Source organism: Peromyscus maniculatus, chromosome 1, assembly GCF_049852395.1.
Source record: "Peromyscus maniculatus bairdii isolate BWxNUB_F1_BW_parent chromosome 1, HU_Pman_BW_mat_3.1, whole genome shotgun sequence".
Classification (NCBI taxonomy): domain Eukaryota; kingdom Metazoa; phylum Chordata; class Mammalia; order Rodentia; family Cricetidae; genus Peromyscus; species Peromyscus maniculatus.
In genome coordinates, this window is record NC_134852.1 from 17,918,399 (window position 1) to 17,941,254 (window position 22,856).

The window sequence follows — 22,856 nt, forward strand, 5'->3', positions numbered from 1 at the left end:
TCACAGGTTAATTCTCCCTGTTACTGTGATATTCTCCATTAAAACAGTGAGTGCTGATTACTTCAGCACTAATATCATACAGCTTGGTTTACCTCTGTCCCAGACTACAAGACAAACTGCATTGGGAAGAAACTTTGTAGACAATCAGTGTCTTCTGCAAAGTTTGGTATTGACAGTGTGTTCACAGAATAAAAACTGAGTAGAAGACATGGATAGAGGGATGCAGACAGCACAGCTTTTAGAATTCTCTGATTACACAAGCATGGTGTGTTGTCTGGTAAAAACTAGTGCAGCACAGCCTGAAAAGAAAAGCATAGTGTCTGCTGAGCAGAAAGGGGCAGAATGCTGGAAAGCATGCAGACATGGCTACACCAGTGTTAAACAGCCACCTAGTTGCTTCACAGACAGACATATAAGATGTAAAGACAACAGAGGTTGCATAAAAGATCACAAAACTGCTCACGAGGGTGAGGATGCTTTGGGTGGCTCTGGTCTCAGGGGATGACTTAGGAAACAGGGATCTGTGAATGTGTTGCACCCTCTGCTTATGTTTGAGCAGGATGAATACCATGTAGCCACTGGCCAACGTCATGAGTCCCAAAAAAATGATATCGTTGGATGATATTAGGATTACAATAAGAATGCTGATTAGTCTCTCAGAATTGATAACAGTACAATATCCAAAATCTTGTATCCCAGTAACATTTCTTCCACCCCTTATGTCAGTTGTATATACTAAAATGAAAATATATAACAACAGCTGGAGTACCCAGCATAGGCCCAAGCATGGACCAATGATCCTGGGGACTCTGGACTTGTACTGTGCCCACCTGGAATTACTGGGACTGATGGTGATGGCCTGAAAGACACTCAGCAGGGATGTGGAGCTAAGAGATACTCCTCTGGCAACTCTATGAAAATATAATGCAAGTTTACAGGAAACATAATCTAGATAGTAAGTCTGACTAAAAGCAACAATGGTCTGTGGGATTCCCCTGCAGAGAACTATGAAGTTGGCCCAGGCCAGGTGTTTGACAATCAGATCTGTGGACTTCGCCCTGATTCCAGAGAGGTCAGCAATGATAAAACAACAAAGCAAGGCTGAGTTCCCTAGCATTCCCAGTACAGTCTGGGACAGGAAGAAGATCCCTACAACCATGTCTCTGGAGGCCATTCTGTCATGGCCCTGGGTCAATGCAAAACATGTCCAGAGCACTCTTGCTAAACAAGTAGGACTTCCTTTTTCTTAGCATTCCAAACTATGTAGTGCATACACAATAATATCTTACATTCATAAGTAATGCTAATATGTGTCTTCCTAGTAAATAGTTTGCTAGGTTTCAGTGAATTGGTATTTTTTGAACTGCAGATAATTAACTGGGACATTGTAGTAAAAGTTAATTTTTATTATGCCATAAATAGGTCTTAGCATTTTCCAAGCACATTGCAGTTAATTGCATGTTTAATATCCACAGTGCACTGGTGAGATGATCTAATGATCAAACTACATTCAGATGAATGTCCTGGTTGCATAAAATCTCCAGGTTACCATGCTCCCGACATCTAGTAAAAGGCTGAAGAAAGGAGACTGTATGACTCCACAGAAAATAGTAACCCCTAACTATGATGCTTTTGACAACTGATACCTACTAGGTGGCTTCAGCTTCCTGTAAAAATGTGGCCCGTAATAGCATGACAATGACATCGTAGATCATCACAAACCCAATACCATGTGGTCACCACATGCTATGGATTTTTATGCATTAAGCAATTTAAAAGGCACAAACACGGGTGGGTAAAGAAACATGGAGTAACTGTGTGGAGGGGGATAAGGATGAAAATGATCAAAATACATATAAATTTCTCCAAGACAAAAAATGAGAATGAATAATATTGAATAAGAAAAAACAATACAATTTGAGAATAAAAATAGAGAGTAAAAATAATCAAAGTAAATCGTGACCATCAGCTGTCAGGAATGATAACATTTGAGTTCTCCTTTTTCAAACACACACATGTAATTGCATTTACATATGTCTTCATGTACATATATGTGCTTAAGTTGGCCTTTAAGAGTTTACAACATTAATTTTTAACCTTTTAATTTGGCAAGTATTGTTTTGAATATAACTCAATCACATTTAAACATGTCTAAAGATATGGAAATAGCAAAAAAACCTTATCAATATATTTACAACAGTATAAAATGAATGTGTTTACTTAATAGAAGGATCACTAGTTAGATTCTTCAACTATTTGTATTAAAATTAAATCACAATAGAGACTTGTGGAACTGCTGAACAATAAAAGCATGCCTTCTGAATTGTGGGCCATAAAATTTAACTAATATAACTGTGTTACAGAAATTGACAGATACTAATATACTGTCAGCCAATGATGCAATGGGTACTTAAGACACAGCACAATAATAATTAACATATCTGTTTGATTCAAAAACAATATCTGGGCTGGGAATAGTGACAGATGTCATCAAGTGGGACTCCAGGATAGTCTCTCAACCTGCAGCTTCCAATAAATCAGGTTGGGGTCAGGTCTCTGGCTGATTCTTCCTACTATGAAAATTCACCCTGTGCAGGAGCCTTTTTCTGAAAGAGAAAGATCATTTTGGAAGTCTGAATTCACCCACCTTCCAGAGACTGTCCTATCATTTGCAGACTGGGTGCCTGAAGAAAAGCAAGTCACCTAAGCAGATTGAATACATCTGTGAAGCTGGCTGCTGGATGGCGACTCAGTTGCCAGTAGGATGTACAACATTCATATAGCTACAAAGTTGACAGCAATTCCAAGATGAAGGCTGAATGTTCACAGCTCTCATACCCTAAGAGGATAACAGGATGATGTCACAGGAAGGAACCATGACAGAGATGCCGAGGGACTTTACATCACCTTTGGCAAAAATAAGCAGGTATAACTTTTAACTGAGTAGTGAGCATCACAGAAGGGCAGGCTAGAAGTGTAATGTCCCTCTTCTCTCCTGTGGTGTCAGAAGTTTAGAGTCCCAGTAGTAGAACCAGGCAGTGATTATATTCTTGGGAGCAGGGACTAAAGACAAAGTGTGAAGTTACAAGTGCACTGAACTTTGGGGATGCATCATTATGAAAATGTCTCTTACATTTGAAGAGACTAGAAGTTTTACTGGACCTCACATATAGAGTTAAATTGAGATCACTTAAGATTTAATACTGCTATTCAACTATATGCTTAGACTTTGTGATTAACCTGCATTTAAGAGAACAACATAACAACCAACCTTACTTGCTTGGGATGTAATCAGATTTTACAACCTAAGTTAATGCATAACATTACTCCTAAAATATGTAATCTTCCATGCACCGACACAAGAGTAATCCTGGTGTAGATGTTTGTTATAGCAATAAGTGATTAAAACAGCTAGTTTGAAATCAACCTAATGAAACAAATATACACAATAAATGTTGGAAGTGATACAAATATAGGTTGATATATCTATGTCCAGATGTCCAGTGATATTGCAGTACTGTTTCTTATCTGAGTCAGTTGATAGCAGTTGTTATCAGTGTCTCATTCCCTTGTCAAAATTCTTTTAAATATTTCAGTAAATTATCCCTCATTGCTCACTCATGTGAAGCTTCTATGCTGTTCAATAAATACAGAGCAAAGAGCACTGATTGAACTAAGAGGTGAGTCTTTATCCTCATACCCACACAACTTAGCCCCTAGGCTTTGGGCTCAGGGGCACAACCCTGCACCCCTCCACCCCTAAGCATTGTAGTCCCAGTTTCAGGCCAGTCTATAGGCAGACCTCCTATAGACAGGTCATACTACCACCATCCCCCATCAGACCCTGTATTCCAAGCCCCACCTCCCCCAAATCATACCTGCCCTCTAAGACTGCAACTGTTCCCTGAGACAGAGCCTGCCAGCACCTGATTGGACTAAGGTGAACCCTTGTCTAGGTGAAGCCCAGGGGCACAACCCTGTTTTGCTACACCATCACCCATTGCAGACCCAGTTTTAGGTCAGTAGGCAGGCAGACCTTCTTCAGTCAGGTCAGACCAAACTGCAGAATGATCAGACTACTACCAGTCAGCACCAGACTCTGTAACCCACAAGACACACCCCCTCCCAACCTCAGAATTGAAAAGATTGCAACTAGTCCCTGAGACAGAGCCCACAAGCACCAATTGGACTTAAAACTGCTCCCTGAGACAAAGAGTTCATCAGCACCTACTAGACCAAATCTTCCCACTGGAGTAAGAGTATCAATCAGACCAGGAGAGCCTCCCTCAGACACAGACAACACTTGCACCAAGTAGAGAAAGAGAAGTGTTGAAGCCAGTGCAATAATACAGTAAGCAACAACAACAACAACAAAAACAGTATGGTTCCATCAGAACCTGCATCAGCAAGACCTGAACATCCCACCACAGAAAAACAGAACAAATCAACCTTAACAATGACCTTAAGAAGATGACAGAGATCTTTAAAGAGGAAGTGAAAAAAATCCCTTAAGGATGTCGAGGAAATATGAAGGAAACCATTAAAAATTTGAAAACTGAAGTCCAGACAATACAGAAGATTCAGACTGAGGGAATGCTGGAAGTGAAAAATCTGAGTAAACAAACAGGAACTACAGATGCATGCATAACCAACAGAATGCAAGAGATGTAAGAGAAGATCTCTGGCATTGTAGATATGATAGAGAAAATAGATTCATCAGTCAAAGAGAACACTAAAGCCAACAAGGTCATGACCCAAAATGTCCAGGAAATACAGGACACCATGAAAAGACCAAACCTAAGAATAGCAGGGATGGAAGAAGGAGAAGAATACCAACTTAAAGGCACAGAAAATACATTCAACAAAATCATAGAAAAAATACTTTCCCAGCCTAAAGAAGGAAATGCCTATAAAGATACAAAATAGTTTATAGAACAGCAAATAGACTGGATCCCAAAAAATTCCCCTCACCACATAATAATCAAAACACTAAACATAGAGAACAAAGAAAAAAATATTAAGAGTTGTAAAGGAAAAAGGCCAAGTAACATATAAAGAAGACCCATAAGAATAACACTTGACTTCTCAATGGACACTATAAAAGCCAGAAGGTCCTGGATGTTATGCAAACACTAAGAGAACATTCATGCCAACACAGACTATTATACCCAGGAAAAACTCTCACACAACATAGAGAGAGTAAATAAATATTCCATGACAAACCCAGATTTAAACAATATCTCTCTACAAACCCAGTCTTACAGAAAGACATTGAAGAAAAAAATCCAACCTAAGCAAGTGAGTTATACCCACGAAACCAAAGGAAATAAATAGTCCCGTATGAACAAATACTAAAGAAGGGAAACATACAAGACTACCACCAAAAAATAAAAGGAATTAACAACATCTGTTCATTAATATCCATTAATATTAATGGTCTCAATTCACCTATAAAAAGACACAGGCTAACAAAATGGATACCAAAACAAGATTCATCCATTTGCTGCATACAAAAGACACACTTCAACTTCAAAGAGAGATACTACCACAGAACAAAAAGATAGGAAAAGACTTTTCCAATCAAATGGATTTAAGAAACAAGTTGATGTAGCTATCATAACATCTATTAAAATAGACTTCAAAATAAAATCAATTGAAAGAGATCAGGAAGGACATTACATATTTATCACAGGGGAAATGCAACAAGGTTTCTCAATTCTGAATATTTATGCCCCAAATGCAATGGCACCTACATTCATAAAAGAAACATTACTAAAGCTTAAATTGCACATCAAACTCCATACACTAGTAGTGGGAGACTTAAACCCCCCACTATCACCAATGGACAGGTCGGATAGACAAAAACTTAACAAAGAAATAAGGGAACTAACAGACATTATGACTCTATATCACTATAAATGTCTACAAAATATCCCACCATAACACAGAATATACCTTCTTCTCATCATGCCATGGAACCTTCCGCAAAACTGAACAGAAGATTTGTCACAAAGAAAATCTCAACAGATAAAAAAAATGAAATAACCTGTATCTTATCAAACCACTAAGGCTTAAATTAGATTTCCACAACAACAAAATTACAGAAAGCCTACATTGTAATAGAAACAGAATAATAGCCAAAGGGTAAAACAAGGAATAAAGAAAAAAATTAAAGATTTCCTTGAATTTAATGAAAACGAATTTACAACATACCCAAATTTATGAGACACTATGAAAGTAGTAGTAAGAGGAAAACTCACAGCACTAAATGCTCACATAAAGAAGTTGGAGAAATATCACACTAGTGACTTAACAGCACAACAGAAAGCTCTAGAACAAGAAGAAGCAAACTCACCCAGGAGAAACAACACCAGAAAATAATCAAATTGATGGCTGAAATCAATAAAATAGAAACTAAAGGAACAATACAAAGAATCAATGAAACAAAGAGTTACTTCTTTGAGAAAATCAGCAAGATAAAAAAAACCCTTATCCAAATTAACCAAAAAGCAGAGAGAGAGCATCCAAATTAACAAAATCAGAAATGAAATGGGAGACATAACAACAAACAGCAGGAAATCCAGAGAATAATCAGATAATACTTCAAAAACCAATACACACAAAATTTGAAAATCTCAAAGAAATGGACAATTTTCTGAATAGGTACCCCATAACAAAGATAAATCAGGACCAGTTAAACGATTTAAACAGACCAATAACCCCTAAGGAAATAGAAATGGTAATTAAAAGTCTCACAACCAAAAAAATGTCCAGAAATAGATTGTTTCAGTGCAGAATTCACCAGATTTTCAAACTAGAGCTAATAACAATATATTCCACACAATAGAAGCAGAAGAAACATAACAAAATTCCAATTATGAGCCTACAGTTACTCTGATACACAAGCCAAACAAAGGTTCAATAAAGAAAGAGAATTACAGACCAATTTCTCTCATGAAAGTTGATGCAAAAATACTTGATAAAATACTAGCTAACTGAATCAAAGAACACATCCAAAAAATTAGCCACCATGACCAAATAGGCTTCATCCCAGGGATGCAAGGATTATTCAATATACAAAAATCTGTCATGTAATACACCATGTAAACATACTGAAAGAAAAAAAAAACACAAGATCATCTCATTTGATGCTAAAAAATCCTTTGACAAAATCCACTACCCCTTCATGATAAGGATTCTAGAGAAATCAGGAATATGAGGAACATACTTAAACATAATAAAGGTAATTTACAGCATGCCAACCGCCAACACCAAATAAAATGGAGAGAAAGTCAAAATTATTCCGTTAAAATCAGGAACAAGACAAGGCTGTCCAGTGTCCCCATACTTATTCAAAATAGTACTTGTAGTTCTAGCTAGAGCAATAAAAGGACAAAAGGAGATCAAGGGTATACAAATTGGAAGGGAAAAAGTCAGACTTTCATTATTTGCAGATGACATGGTATACATAAATGACCCCAAAAATTAGGCCAGGGAACACTTATAGCTAATAAACTCCTTCAGTACAGTGGCATGATACAAGATTAACTCAAAAAAATCAGTAGGCCTTCTATATATAAATAATAAATGGCCTAGAAAGAAATCAGAGAAACATCACACTTTATAATAGCCACAAATAATATAAAATGCCTTGCGGTAACTCCAACTAAGCAAGTGAAAGACCTGTATGATAAAACTTAAAGTCTCTGAAGAAAGAAATCAAAGAAGATATCAGAAAATGGAAAGATCTCCCATGTTCATGGATAGGTAGAATTAACATAGTAAAAATGACAATCTTACCAAAAGCAATCCACCGATTCAATGCAATCCCCACCAAAATCCCAACACAAATCTCCACAGACTTGGAAAGAACAATACTTAACTTTATATGGAAAAAAACCCTAGGATTGCTAAAAAGTTCTGTATAATAAAGCAACCTCTGGAGGCAACATGATCCCTGACCTCAAGCTTTACTATAGAGCTACAGTAATAAAAACAGCTTGGTACTGACATAAAAACCAACACATGGACCAATGGAATTAAATTGAAAACCCTGACATTAATCCACAAATCTATGAACAAAATATTTTTGACAAAGAAGTCAAAACTGTACCATGGAAAAAATAAAGCATCTTCAACAAATGGTGCTGGCATAACTGGGTGTCAACATGCAGAAGAATGCAAATAGATCCATATCTGTCACCATGCGCAAGTCTCAAGTGCAAATGGATCAAAGACGTCAACATAAGTCCAGGAGCACTGAATCTGATAGAAGAGTAAGAAGGAAGTAGTCTTCTACTTCCAATGCATTGGCACATGAGACCCCTTCCTAAATATAGCACAAGCAGCACAGACACTGAGAGCAACAATTAATAAAGGGACCTCCTGAAACCGAGATGCTTTTTTAGAGCAAAGGACATGGTCAACAGGACAAAAGGACAGCCTACAGAATGGGAAAAGATCTTCACCAACCCCACATCTGACACAGGGTTGTTCTCCGAATTCTATAAAGAATTCAAAAAGCTAGACTTCAAAATAGGCCCTTGAACAGCAAGGTGAGATCAGAGGTTTTGAGATCTCCCAAGAGCAAATTCTTGGTGAGGACCATTTCACTGATTTAAATGTACAAACTACCTTGGGCAAGCATACACGTTTTCTGTGCCATACAACAGCTTTAAATTGGCTTCTTCAAGGGGTAAATGTCTAATTTCTGGGGATTGGAACCTTATCTCTGGTAAACCAAATTTTGAGATGGGTTGAATGCATAGGGCCAGAAAGACAGAAAGGAAGGCTGAACTTGTATTTGGCAAATGTAGCAGTGAATCTTTGTGGTCGAGATCTGTTACAATAGTGAAATACCCAGATGAAAATTCCTCCAATCTCAAAAGTGAGATATAGACCAATTCATGTTTTGGAGAATAATGATAACATACTATAAAAAAAACCAACCATCAAACATTCAAGCTGTACAGAAACAGAGCACAACTGCTATTAAACTCTCAGAAGTACTAATGGCCCTATGTTAAATATGGATTACTGATAAAATTATTTGGGTTGGACAATAGCCTATAATAGAAGAGAAACTACAAGCTTTCGAACAGCTGGTGCAGGAACAGTTAAATGTTCAACACATTGAACAATCTTCCAGCCTTTGGAATTCTCCTGTATTTGTAATTAAAAAGAAATCTGGAGAATGCTGACAAATCTGAGAGCCATAAATAAAGTAATCCAGCCTCTGGTCTCATACAGAATGGGATGTCCTTGCCCTCTCTGTTACCCCCCAAAGTGGAATATTACAGTTATTGACTGAAAAGATTGTTTTGTCACCAAACCTCTACAAGAAAAGGATAGAGAAAATGTTTCCTTTTCACTACCTACTTATAATAATTCCCAGATAGTCAAGAGATATCAACGGAAAGTCCTCCCACAGGGAATGTTAAATAGCCCTACCCTATGTCAATATTTTGTGCAAAAAAAACATTGGAAATAATTCATGGAAAATTTCCACAATCTATAATACACCATCATGTGGATATTTATTAGCTAATCCAATGTTAGTTACTTTAGTAAACATGTTTGAAGAAGTGAAAATTTTTACTTAACTGGGGATAAATTGCTCCTGAAAACTGCAAAGAAGAAATATCTACTAATTCTTTAGGATAAGATAGATGCACAAAAAATTAGACCGCAAAAGGTACAACTCAGAAGAGATAGATTACAGACTCTTAATGGTTTTCAAAAATTGTTAGGAAGCATGACCAATTTTTAAACCATCATTGGTATATGTAAAGATGACTACTAAATTTTGCCAGTACCCTAAATAGCAACAAGGATTTAAACAGTCCAACAGAATTATAAACTGAATTGGGAAGGAATTGGCTCTAAGAAAAGAAAATATGACAGGCACATGTGGATAATGTGAATCCAGAACTTAACTGAATTCTGGTCATACACCCCTTCCAACACTCCCCCACATGGATTTTCATGCAGAGGGAAGATATTATATTGGAATGGATATTTCTACCCTATAAACCAAGTAAGAAGTTAAAGGCTACTGTACAAAACATACCTGATTTGATACTTAAAGGTAAATAGGACTTCTTCAGTTGACATGGATGGACACAGCTGAAATTGTACTACCTTGAATTAATGAGGAAAATGTCTATTCATGGAAAGATAATGAGTACTGGTAAACAGCCTGCAGTAACTTATAGGGAGAGATCTACAACTGTTATCCCAAAAGTAAGAGAATGAGTCCTTTCTCATTAAAGAATATATATATTCTTCTCAAACTGCTTTTGCTACTTGTATGTACTTGATTTCAGTGTTCACCAGTTCCTACTGGATTTGGATATTTTCCCCGAGGAAGACTTTTTCCTCCTATTCTCGGCAATCCTTCGTAACCATTAACTCTTATGTATCAGAGAAAAAAATCTTTTACAAAAAAAGGAGACCATTAAAAAAAAACCACAACTGATAAAGTGGTTAGAACAAGTGGTTTTGTGGTGCCAAGCCTGAATTGATCCATCTATAATTTCTGCACTCAGGTCTCAAGGAACATTGTCATAGAAAAGCAGTAAGACTATAAGCATCAGTGGAACACATATTGGCTGTGAGAATGCATCTCCTAGAAATGTCAGGAAAGCAACACCCTTGAAGTCTCAACAGGACTGGATAAACAAGACCTAAATATCACACCAACAGAATACTAACATGGAAGGGGAATTATCCCTAGGCTTCATTAATCCCAGTTTTAAGAAAACTAAACAAGGAAGTTAGTTTTTGAAATCATCCAGTAAAAATCACAGAAGCTTTGACATGCAAACCTGTATCACATATCCTATGACAGGCCATGATTAATTAATCAATATGTGCAAAATAAGTTTGTATATACCAATTCCAGGCTTGGTACATTTTCTGTCATCATTGCCTGGTCAAAATAGATAACTGTTTCTGACCAGCATTATCGGTGAGCACATTGGTTAACATGTAGCAGAGGGCACACAGCCACAATCACCTAAGTTTGCCTTGGTGAGTCCGTAGTGTGAAAAAAGTGATGACCGGGAGGACCACAACATGGCTAACATCCTACAGGAATAATAATTTGGGCAGCATTTGATATCAGATATTCAGTAGAACTTTTGGACCAATATCATCTGCAGGTGTGTAAGGAACTGCAAGAAGAAGTTATAAAAAAAAAAAAACCCAAGTTCAGTGCCAGAAGTGCTACATTGATCTTGAAGTACAGATTGAGAAACTGCTCATGAAATCAGGAGAAGCAGGCAACTGAGGCTTTCACGAGGTATTCAGAAGAAAACAAAAGGAACTAGTGAGTCTGTTGCACAAAGGGAGGCTTATAGGAGGTGGAAAAGGAACACATACATCCTAGAGTTCTCTGGAGGCAGCAGTTAACTATGGAGAGGATGGAGGAATGGAACCAAGAGTGATCAGATAAGCTCTCTCTGCTATAGCATGACTGACCTCAAGGGATCAGGAATGATAGGATGGTGAAATTGACCAGAAATTCCAAGAGAAACTTGTCGATTGCTCAGTTCCTGATGACTGAAGAAAAGGAAGCTTCAAAGAAAACCAAAGGAAAAGTCATTATTGGACAAAGAAAAACATGATCCTAAGTGCAAGAAAAAGCAGCTAAATTAACACATTCAAAGTCAAAAGACAGTGAATACAATATTTTATGGTTGCATGGCCATCCCAAACACCACCACCTATAACAGTGGACAATGAGGATCTAAATTACACCCACTGTACAAATGAGCACAATACCACTCCTTATTTCTCAAAATCAGAGTTCTTATAAAGATTTTCATAATAAGGTAAAATAAAAAATATCAGCCCTGTAAATGGTCTTGCTGAAGCAAATATTACTGGATGATACAAAATTAATTCTATAATGGATGTTGTCGATGAAATTCTAAACGATCTTATTAAATAAGAAACATAGAGTTTAATGCAGAGTTAAAGAGTTAAAAGCCCAAAAGATCAGAGCATTGCTGAAGCCTTTAGCTTACCAGTCGCTGCCATCCTTCCCCTGAAAAAGAGACATTTTCTGTGTGATCCATCTTTTTATTGTTTTTTGAATCCAGCTTGTCATTGGTTTTAAATCCAACCATATGATTTCCTCATCGTTGTCTGGTGTTACTCACTGTTACTCTAAGGGGGGCATTTATAGTCAAAACCAACAGTGACTGGCAAAAATTTATGAACACTTCAATCTTTCTCACTCTGTTCTAACTATGGAATTATTCTTATGCCTTCTTTCTCAGTTCCAAGGTTCTGTTCCTACATCAGATTCCCATTGCTAGACATGAGCAATTACACAGGCCTCTCTTTGCTGGATCTGTTGCTCAGACTGAAACATGAAGTACTCACCTGGATTCTTGCCTCAGAAGGGATATGAGTTCATTGGGTAGATCTAGAATTATTAATAACTAGTGCCATATGAGAGTTAGCTCAGGCCTGAAGTAGAGCTCTTGTGACTCAGTGACCTCACCTCCCTCCAGAACTGCAATTTTCATTTCATCTGCAGTAGCAACGACAGTGTTGGCTTTGGGGGACAAAATAATTCATGAAACTTTTTCCAGTTGCTAATTAACAAAGATACTTGAGAGTTTCCTGTGAATATCTCCAAAGAGACAAGGTGTTTTGAAGAGGCATTGACATTTTGTGATGCCTGAATGCTGACCATGGTCCCACTGAAGGTGATAAAAACTCTGAAGTGAGATTTGTGTGTACATTAGAGAAGTGTCTATGTCCCATTGGATCCAGGCTTTTCTAATTTCTTTCAACAGAAATCAACTTGGTTTTCTTTATTTAGCTTATAACATTTAATATTTAAGTGTTTGAGCATTTTATTCATGCTAATGTGGTTATGTCAAAACTACACACTATTATCTCCTTTCCAATTCCTTTCTTATATCACATCAGTATTCTCTCCAAATCCAATGTGCTTCATTATGAAAAGAGGAAATAAAGAAGAAAAGAAAGGAAGGAAAGGAGAAAGGAAGGAAAGCAGAGTCTATACTGAGTGATGCCTATATGCTAGAGCAGGGGCATATATGAAAGCAACGTTAGCCTCTCTCTCTGAAAGACTTAAGTTATCTGGCACTTCCTCTTTCTGAACCAGAAATTCTCACCAGTTCTTTGGCTAGGAGTTGGACTTCCAAACACATCTACTCTGCTTGGATTTTGTCTTCTAAATCTTGTGTAGGTTTTGTGTGAACTGTTCTAGAGAGTAAATTCACATGTGTAAGTACCCTGGTTTAGTCTAGACAAGACCTATTTCCTTGAAATCATCTACCACCTCTTATTCATATATTCTTTCTGCCTCATCATCAATTGTGATCTCCTAATCTTCGGCAAAAGAGCTGTCCTTTAGATGTCCCATTTTTAGAAGGACCCTCCAGAACCTCTTATTCTCAGCACATTGAATGATGTTGGGGTTCTCTGTTAATCACCATAGAGTGCGAAACAAAATTTCTCTGATGAGAGTTGAGGGATAGACCTAAGCCCCAGAATAAAAATAGATGTAAAATGAATCTAAAAGGTCTTATAATAAAAATCTCAGAGCCAGATATTGAGGTGAGAACTGAAAAACCAGAGAACAGAAGAGCCAGCCTTAGCTTATCTCTATGAAATCTTCACCCTCAAGAGAGTCAGTTCCTATTTCCTCATGCCTTATAGAACTTTTCTGCCCAACATCACTTCCTGGGATTAAAGATGTGTATGCTTCCCAGTACTGGCATTAAAGGTATGTTACAGCACTACCTGACTCTGTTTCCAGTGTGGCCTTGAACTCAACGAGATCTAGAGGCATATTTGCCTCACTAGTTATAAGATTAGGTGTATGTGCCACTACTGGCTGACCTCTAAATCTAATCTAGTGGCTGGCTCTATCCTCTATTAATCCCCAACTAATGATCCCCAATTAAGCTTTATTGGGGTATACAATATATCATCACAAATAAGAGTTTAGAGAACATTTTATTGCTCTGTCAACTTAGCTGAATATTAGTATTATGTTCTTCCCCCGGATTTCTATACTCTCTAGACTCACATTCTTGTGCATTGATGGTGACAGGCAACTGTGCCATCTTGTGGACTGGATCTTCAATTGAGTCATGAATCATTATAATACACAATGATGTTTATGACAGTACTACACAGGACTTGTTGTTGGTATTGCTCTCATGGTTCATATTTACATAATTATTTTATTACCTCTAGCAGTGTGATAACCATCCAATATAGATGGATTTTCCACCTTGATTTCTCCATGTGCTGTGACAAAGTATATTGCATCATTATTGACAGGATCTATCCATCTAGGGATAAAAGCCCTACATATTACAGGCTAATGACATTGTTCTTGGATGTCCTCAATGTACTTCTGATTTTCAACACCTGACATACACAATTTTAGAGTACTTGGAAGGGTTACATAGAGACTCAAATCTGATGAAAACACCTAAAGATTTGGGAGCAAAAGGGAAAAGATGATGTCACAATTAATTGGAGATAATTAAAACACTTAGTAAAATATAGTACAAATTAATTTTAACATTAATAGCATGAAAATATTCTGAGAAAATGAAAAATATTGACCTTGTGAAACAACCATTTTTTAATTCTATGAATTTTTTTTACTTTTGAAATTTAAACATAATTACATCATTTCCACTTCATATTCCTACATCTAACACTTCCCTATAAACCACATCTTGCCATTCAAATTAATGGATTCTATTATTTAAATATAGGACCTTACCCAAATCATACTCAAGCATACATACCTAAATGTCCTCCTTATGGAAATACAACCTGCTTAGTCCATAGTGTTACTCATCTCTATACAATTTCAGTGCCAATGATTTGGTATTTGATGACCAACTGGGAGGCTTTTCCCTGGGTGAGACTATTTCTCCCAATCTTAACATTCCTTGGATGTCTATAGTTTGCTGTCTATGAGTAAGGCCTCATCAGATTCAACCCTTCCATGTTAGCATGTCTGTCAATATCTTGTTATTGTTCAGGTCTTGTTTAGGAAGCCACACTGATGAGACTTCATGGGTTTAGCCTCTCTGACATTTGTAGGACATGAATTCTCACAACAAACTTCCTGTTCCTCTGGCTCTTGCAAGCTGTTCAACCTCTTTCACTAAGATATCTGAGCCTTTCGTGCATTTGTGTTTAGATATATCAGACGAGGCTGAGCACCACAAGGTCATTTGTTCTCAGTAATATGGTCTGCTGTAGCTCTCTGTAATGGTTTCCATCTGTTGTAAGCCACATTTCTTTGGCAAGGAATGAGACCAGTATTTATTTCTGGTTTAAGGATAAATATTTGCAATGTGATTAGGTATCCTGCTGATTTAGCAAAATGAAAGTAAGGGATTCTTCTCTAAAATTCAAAGTTCACTAGTTCTGTGTAGTTGGCTTGGTTTTATAGCCCTAGTCATTTTTCCTTTCCTTAAGGAAAAACATTTCCAAATTTGTATGTAGACATTATAGGAATATGTAAGTATAAATGTATGAAAGTAGACACATCTATACATATGTAACACAATTTTCGTTCTATCAGTGACTTCGAGAAATTTGTGCTGCTTTAAAGAAAATATATACAAAGAGATAATTATATTAAGGGTATGAAGTCAGTCATAAAAAATGAGAGGATTATATTAAGTGAATAAAGTCATACAAAAAGTTTTAGGCCTGTTATTGTGTCGCATGCTTTTCCAAGCACTAAAGAGACAAGGCAGGTAGATCTCTGAGTTCTGGATCCTTTTGGTTTATGTAGTGAGTCCCAGGACAGGCAGCACTATGAATAGAGACTCTGTTTCCCACAAAATAAACAATCAATGTAACAAAAAAATACATAGAAAGGAAAGAAATAATACAGACAAGAAAAAAAGAACAAGAAGGAAAAGAGCAATTACACAAATTCTCTTGTTTATGGTTTATAGATCTTATATAATTACACAAAATTATGGATGCATATACACTGAATAAAGACATGAGAAAATCTGTCAAGGGGAAGAAAGGGGATAAACAGAATTAATAAGAAAATGGAAGCTGAAGGGCATGAGGGAAATATACTTACTGTAATATATTTTTTGTATGAAAATCCCCATTGTGTCACTTTTTCATGGTCAATGAACATTCACAGTGAAAATCAAAACAAGATAAAATCATGGTTGATCCATCATCTCAGCAACTGTCCTGTCGTGAGGGCTGTTCTTGCCTTGACTAATTTACTTATTGTGACAATTTTTGTCTTTTATCCTCCATCATTTTCTCTATTTTTAAAATGTCACCACTGAGTCTGAGATGTGACTCAGTTGGGAGACTGCTCGCCTAGCATACAGGAATCCCTGCATTTGAATTCTCCCACCTCATAAACAGGTGTAGTGACATATTCTTGTAGTCCTATAGCAGTCAGAAGATAGAGGCAAGATATCCAGGGTCATCCTCTGCTACATAGCACACTTCAGGTCAACCTGGACTACATGAGACTCTGTCAAAAACCAGATAAGAAATAAAGAATGGAAGGAATAAAAGGAAAAGAAAAAATCTATTTTTTGAGAGTATATTGCCAATTTTTTGAAGCTCTTTCTTAAGTATGGGTCCCATGATTTCTGGTTACGGTGAAACGCTCCCAAATCTCTTAGCAAACTCTGATTTTTTCCTAGTTCTTCACTGTAGTATTTCCTAGTTTTCATTGCCACTAAAGTAGGTATTTGGCTATATTGCAGAGTTTATAGTTGTTAACCAAGTCCCTTCCTTTTTTCCCCATACATAGTAGACAATGGTAGCCTTGTGTCTGCCCCAGTCTTTCAGAATCAAAATGAATAGGTGTAGACCTGGTTGTCCCTGATCTCTTGATTTTCCTTGTACATCCTCTTCAGCATTTGCAACTATCTTGTGACTAGACTGAATTACTATTTGGAGATAGTGGAAACTTCACAAGTACAGTCTAGTAGTCTAGTACCAAATGGGCCATTTAGGATGTATTATTGAAGAGGACATTAGTAACATGGCCACTCCCTCGCTCTTTCTTTGTTTCCTATAAGGCATGGGGGTGCACGGGTTTCCTCTTCCCTCACAATGTACTGTCTCAACACAGTCCTGTAAATAAATGGGAGCAAATTCCTTTCTATTGAAAATTATAATATATATGTTGCCCCATGGTATAGTGGTAATCACTTTATTTCTGTAACTATCAATTTTCAACCCAGATTTTTTCAAATTAGCTTAGCAAAATTAGGTCTTTTTCAATAATTTGAATTCTCTTTCTTATAAGTTTACAGCATGAGATTGTTTAAAAAAGACTAATTTAGAAACATATACAGGTAACATAGAATGACATTGTACATATTAAATATTTAATAATGGTGAGCTAGAGATAAAGGCACTTGCTGCCAAACCTGAAAACTGCATTTGACCACAAAGACCCACATTGGAGAAGGAGAGAATCAGCTTCTGTCAGTTGTCTTATGACCTCCACATAAACACCATGTAATTGTTCTTCCCCAAGAACACAAAATAAATGAACAAATTTATAATAAAATATAGTAAATAATATGGAACCATCCCTATTATATGCAGTTGTTTATATAGTACTATACACAATAAATTTATCTCTATATTTAGTTGATGAAGTATATCAAGAGCATGATTTATGAAAGACAGAGCTTAGGGGTGAATTAACAAATAAAAAATTAGTCCTGCTAACTTGTTTATAATTTCAAGACTAATATATAGAATCCTATTTTATTATTTGATTTTGAAACATGTCACATATTTTCAAATGTTCAAAAAAGGTTCAAATAGGTCAGCATGACAGCAGATGTTCTGTCATCTGGAACTTATAGTATCACTGCTCCCTCTTCTGTGATGTTCCCTGAGGCAGAGATGCAGGACCTGTGATGTAGATGTGTACACCCTAGCTGGGCTCCACACAAAGTTTTGATCTCCATATTGGTCCAATTTTTTGTGGTTGTTGTTGTTATCATTGTTTTTTGTGTGATAATCCCATTTGAGGCAAAGGAAAGATTTTTTTGTGAAGGCTACTAGTTACATTTATGTATGGCTCTAAGGATGTGACCTATAAGGGACTACCATGGCTGAACAAAGTGGCTGTTGTTGTTTGGTAAAACATTCCCTGGCTACATGCACCACACATGACTACTTACACCAGATAGGGATCCCAGAACAGACCAAACTATGGATATCACTATAGTCCAGATTGGTGAACTTTTGAGGTTTATTGTGGTTACTTACAGGAATATATATGAAGGGTTATTTAGAAGAAGAGAAATGATTCAAAATCACATTTATCATAGGAGTCTAACTCAGCATGTGAGACAACTCACAAAAGCTTGAAATCTGGAGTTCAATTCATGGCCTTCAGACAGCTCAATGGGTTAGAGAGTGTTCTTTGTGAGTGAATCAGCTGTCTAATCCTCATCTCTTCAGCTCAGCTGTTTGTGCTTTTTCCAATTAGTTTGTCTTGTCTTAGGGGTCTCCTTTGAAGATGGGCTTATCTGAGAAAAACTCCAGGATTTTATTGTTTACTTTAGAAAAAGGGGATCTTGTGAATCACATTAGTAATAGGGACTCCCTGAAATAATATTGAGTCTTTTAGCTTCTTGCTTGTGGTAGTTTGAATAAAAATCAGCATCATAGTCTCATACGTAGTGGTAGAAGGAGGAGGCATGGCCTTGTTGGAGGAAGTGTATCATTTGGGGTGGGAATTTGGGGTTACATATGACCCAGCCAGACCCTGTGTATCTCTCCCGTCCTGCTTCCTGTCAATATGGATGTAGAATTCTTGGCTCCTTCTCCAGTACCATGTCTATTTGCAAACCTCAATGCTTCCCACTATAATCAGAGAGCACTGAATTTCTGAGACTGTAAGCCAGCCCCAACAATTTTGTTTCCTTTTCAGAGTCACTGTGGTCATGGTTATCTTCAGAGCACGAATAATCAACCTAAGGGACTGCTTGATGAGATTCCCTGCTAGATATAAGTTTTCAAGCACAGAGGAAATCATTATACAACATCATGAGTAGATTCTCTTTCACAGTTCATGACTTCAGTAGCCCAGATATTCTGCAGCACATATCCAATAAGGTTCAGGAGTTTCAGAGTGCATGCCAAATAATATCTATTTTTGAGGTCAACACTGCTAATACCAATGATCGGCCACAAGGGAAAAAATGCTATGGCAGTTAAAAGAGAAACTGTGTTGGGATGCATTCAGTAGCCTGGGTTATCCAGTTCATACAGTGTTATTCATCATCATGACCTTCTATGAATGACTCCCAAAGTCCAGATGCTAAAATTCAGAAAGCTGTGGGCTACAGATATTTAAGTGGCACTATGTTGCCCACATTGTACTCTTTCTTAACAGACTCAAATCCTTACTGTAAGTCCCTCCCACCACACTACTTGCCAGGCCCCTCCCCTGAGACTCCAAATTCCAGGTTCTTCCCACAGAACACTTTAATTGCCTTATTAGCTGTACCTTGCCCTCACCCTACTGAGTAAAATGTTACACTAATGCACTTGAAATTCAACCAGGCTCTACCCTGTAAAGCTTCACCCTGAAAAGTCCCACTCCCATGCCACACCCCAAGAAACTATATAAACCCTGACTTCTGCTCAGTTCTCTGCTGCCTCTCACTCAGGCAGAGGAAGCCAACCTCCTGGATTTTTCCTTCTGAATACATATCTTGAGTGAGGTTTGTTGTGTGTGTAACTTTGTGATACCCCTTGGCTCCGAACTGCCAGAATACCTTTACATCTGAGTTGCATATGAACACAATGCAACTCAGAGATAGTCTTTTCTAGTGCCTGCAATTCCCCAAAGTGCCTAAGTTGCGCTGGACCCTATCCCTCATCTCCAGTCCACCTGCAACAGATTAACCTCCCTGCTCATGGATTACTCAGCACCCCATTCAATAGCAGCAATTAGGTAAGTTTCTCCTTTGGTCAGTGGCAACATTTCCTGAGTTTGAGGAATATGTAGTTGAGTCTCCAGTACTCCTCTGGTATTCTTGGAGGTGGAGGTACCACTTGTCATAGACTTTGAGGCTACATCTAGCCCTCTTTTCCTGACCCTATTCCCCACCCTCTGCACTTGGAGTTGCAATCCTGCAATTTCTTTAAGCCAAACCAGGTTATTGGGACCCTTCCTTTTCTCTTATTCCACCTCCCCTTCAAAGCTTCTTATAATCACAAAGTTTGTCTAGGCCCCTGTGGATTTTGAGACCTCATTCCCAATCATTTCCTGTGGATGACTACCTCCTTGTAGAGCTCAGGTTTTCTCTTTGCCATCTGGCCTCTAGGAAAGCCTTGGTACCAGGTACTGAAACTTACCAGTGGATAAGTCACTGACCCCATTGAGTGTGGTGATGACATAGTGAATGGTCCTTCTTTAGTGCTCTGAGTCTTGGGGATGCCCAATACTACAGTCTCTAGTAACATTTTTCTTCTCTGTAACCCATGGAAATGAGTCATCAATATCCTCTCGTTCCCTCTTGGGATGCTTTTAAAAAAAAAAAAAACCAGCTTCACCTGACGCCGAAGCTGAAGGGCCCCAAGTTTATGTATTTGCATTCAAATTCTATCTCAATATCCCTTTGATAATCATTCTAAAGGGCTGCCTAATGGCACCTTAGGTCCTAATAATATTTGGGACCTTTACAAATACTGTGAATAATCAGGGAAATGGAAAGAGATTTCTCTATTCCTTATCTCTTTTTTCTTTGCTCCAAGACCTGTTTGTTTTTGTCTAGTCTCTCCCTCAACACAGTTTGGATGTCCTGTCTTTTAAGGCACTATGGATGGATCTGTTCATTTATTGGAAATTGGGAGCCAGGAATCAGACCAAATAGCAGAGAGTAAAGCAAAGCAGTAGGCCAGCTCCAAGGTCTACTGAGCACATGTCTTTCACATACACCCTTTACTTGCTGGTACATCTCACTGCTCCCTCCTGAATCATCCTCTGTCTGCATCCCTGACTCAAAAATTTCTTAGCTCCAATCCTTCTCTGTTCTCAGCTTACTAGATTCAGTATTACCAAGGTTGAAATATGTTTTTCATTATAGTAGCATCGCACTGTTGCTTTATGCTACCTCACTTGAATTAAAATCCAGCTCTGGAGTTTGTGTATGGTTCTCACTACTCTAAACAAGTATGCCTTTTTAAAAGTTTCTTCCAAAATCTCTTTCTCATATCAGGCAGGAAAGCAAAACAAAATAAAGGGACAGACTATTCCCAATAGAGACTATTGTTACTCATCTCATACTCTATTGATTTTCATTTAATCCTGAAACTTTTGCTAAGGCATAAATCTTATTTCAAGATTTGTAAAAAATATTGTGTAAATTTTGTGTACCTCAAATGTGTAAGCTAGTTGGGTATGATTAAAACCTTGCAAAATCTGTATCTAAGGGGTTAGTTTAGAACTCATAACACTGGGTTGATGGTTAATAATCCATATGTAGGTAATCTTAAAGGAAGCATGTGGATCGCTGCCACCTTACTTGCTCTGCCCCTATTGGTATGGAGGCAACCACGTGGCTGACAACCATCTGTGCTAAGGAAAGGGTGGATTTTGTCCTGTGACCTCACTTTCATCTTGATCAAAATGACCACATGACATGGGCCAACCAAGGAAAAAACAACTCCTTCTAGCAGTGTGGACCAAACCAGATAATTCTCCCACTATTTTCAATCACAATAAAGTAGCCTCCCCTTTATCTACCTTATACACTGTCCTTTCTCTTTTTCCCCAGCCTCTCTTCATAACCTGTCTCCCTTCTCAGTGACAGGCTATCCAAGCACCCAGGGCTGAGGAAGTCCCAAACCAGAACCTTGAATGGAAACACAATACCCCAGGGCGCATTCTGCCTCAGGATCCATTTGTAAATTGCCTCCTGGCTGGTTTTCCCAACGCCACCCTTAACGGGGTAAATTATGGAAAATCCAAGAGGTTATCCAAGTCGAACATAAAAACCCATTTCAACTCCTAGACTGCCTCACAAAGACCCTCCATAATATACTACTCTGATCCTATGTCCCCAGACATAAAACAACTCCTTAGGAAATGCTGCCTCTCCCAGAGTTTTGCTATTATTACTGCCAAACTTAAACATCCAGTGAGAGGACCCATGACTCCACAGCCAGAATTATTAGCCATAGCCTGTAAAGTGTACAATAGGATACATGAAAAATCTTAAAAACAAAAATAACTGATGCTAGTGAAGGCCTTTTGATTGGCTTTAGCAACTTCCATGTTATCTGGAACCCCAAAGTCTGAGAATTTCTGATTCCCTGTCAAATGCACTCAGGAAAGTCACTGAGCCCAAGTCTGTCTGAACCCTGGAAAACCATCTTGGCCATGTCTAAAGTGTCATCAAGAAGGGAATAGGGTTGTTTGCGGTCATCTTATCCCTTGTGGCATGGGGACATCAAGCCCAGACAGCCTGTCAGCTGACCTCCTTGATCTGGCTATGGACAATAGAGGGGCCAGGTTCTCTTGGCCTGATCACTGCCATCTCGGACTGGGAGCCTCAGTGGACATCCAGTGTCAGGGCAATCTACCTCTCTTCTTTGGATCACTGGGCTACCTACTTAATTCCGAAGAAGTTCTAGGGAGCACATCTTGTTACACTATTGTCAGAGTAGGGTGACAGCTTTACTAGCTTCACCAAATGTCACCAAATATATCTCACAGGCTCAGTATCCCATCTTTCTTCATAGCCTCAGGGGAATGAAAACTCTTTTCTCTGGACCCTTAAGAAAGAATCTTCTGCACCCCACTTCTTCCTTTG

The 22,856-nt window shown here is 37.9% G+C and overlaps 1 long non-coding RNA gene across 1 annotated transcript in view; it reads right to left on the reverse strand.

The window, feature by feature from the left end:
- Window positions 1-2,190: 2,190 nt before the first annotated feature.
- The window catches only part of LOC121825758 (uncharacterized), a 61,831-nt gene continuing 41,165 nt past the window's right edge, over window positions 2,191-22,856 (reverse strand). Inside the window, exons 4-5 of the long non-coding RNA XR_013050872.1 lie at window positions 2,704-2,839; window positions 2,191-2,606 (exon numbers count right to left, since the gene is read on the reverse strand). This is a non-coding gene — a long non-coding RNA (uncharacterized LOC121825758). The remainder of the gene's footprint in view (window positions 2,607-2,703; window positions 2,840-22,856) is intronic.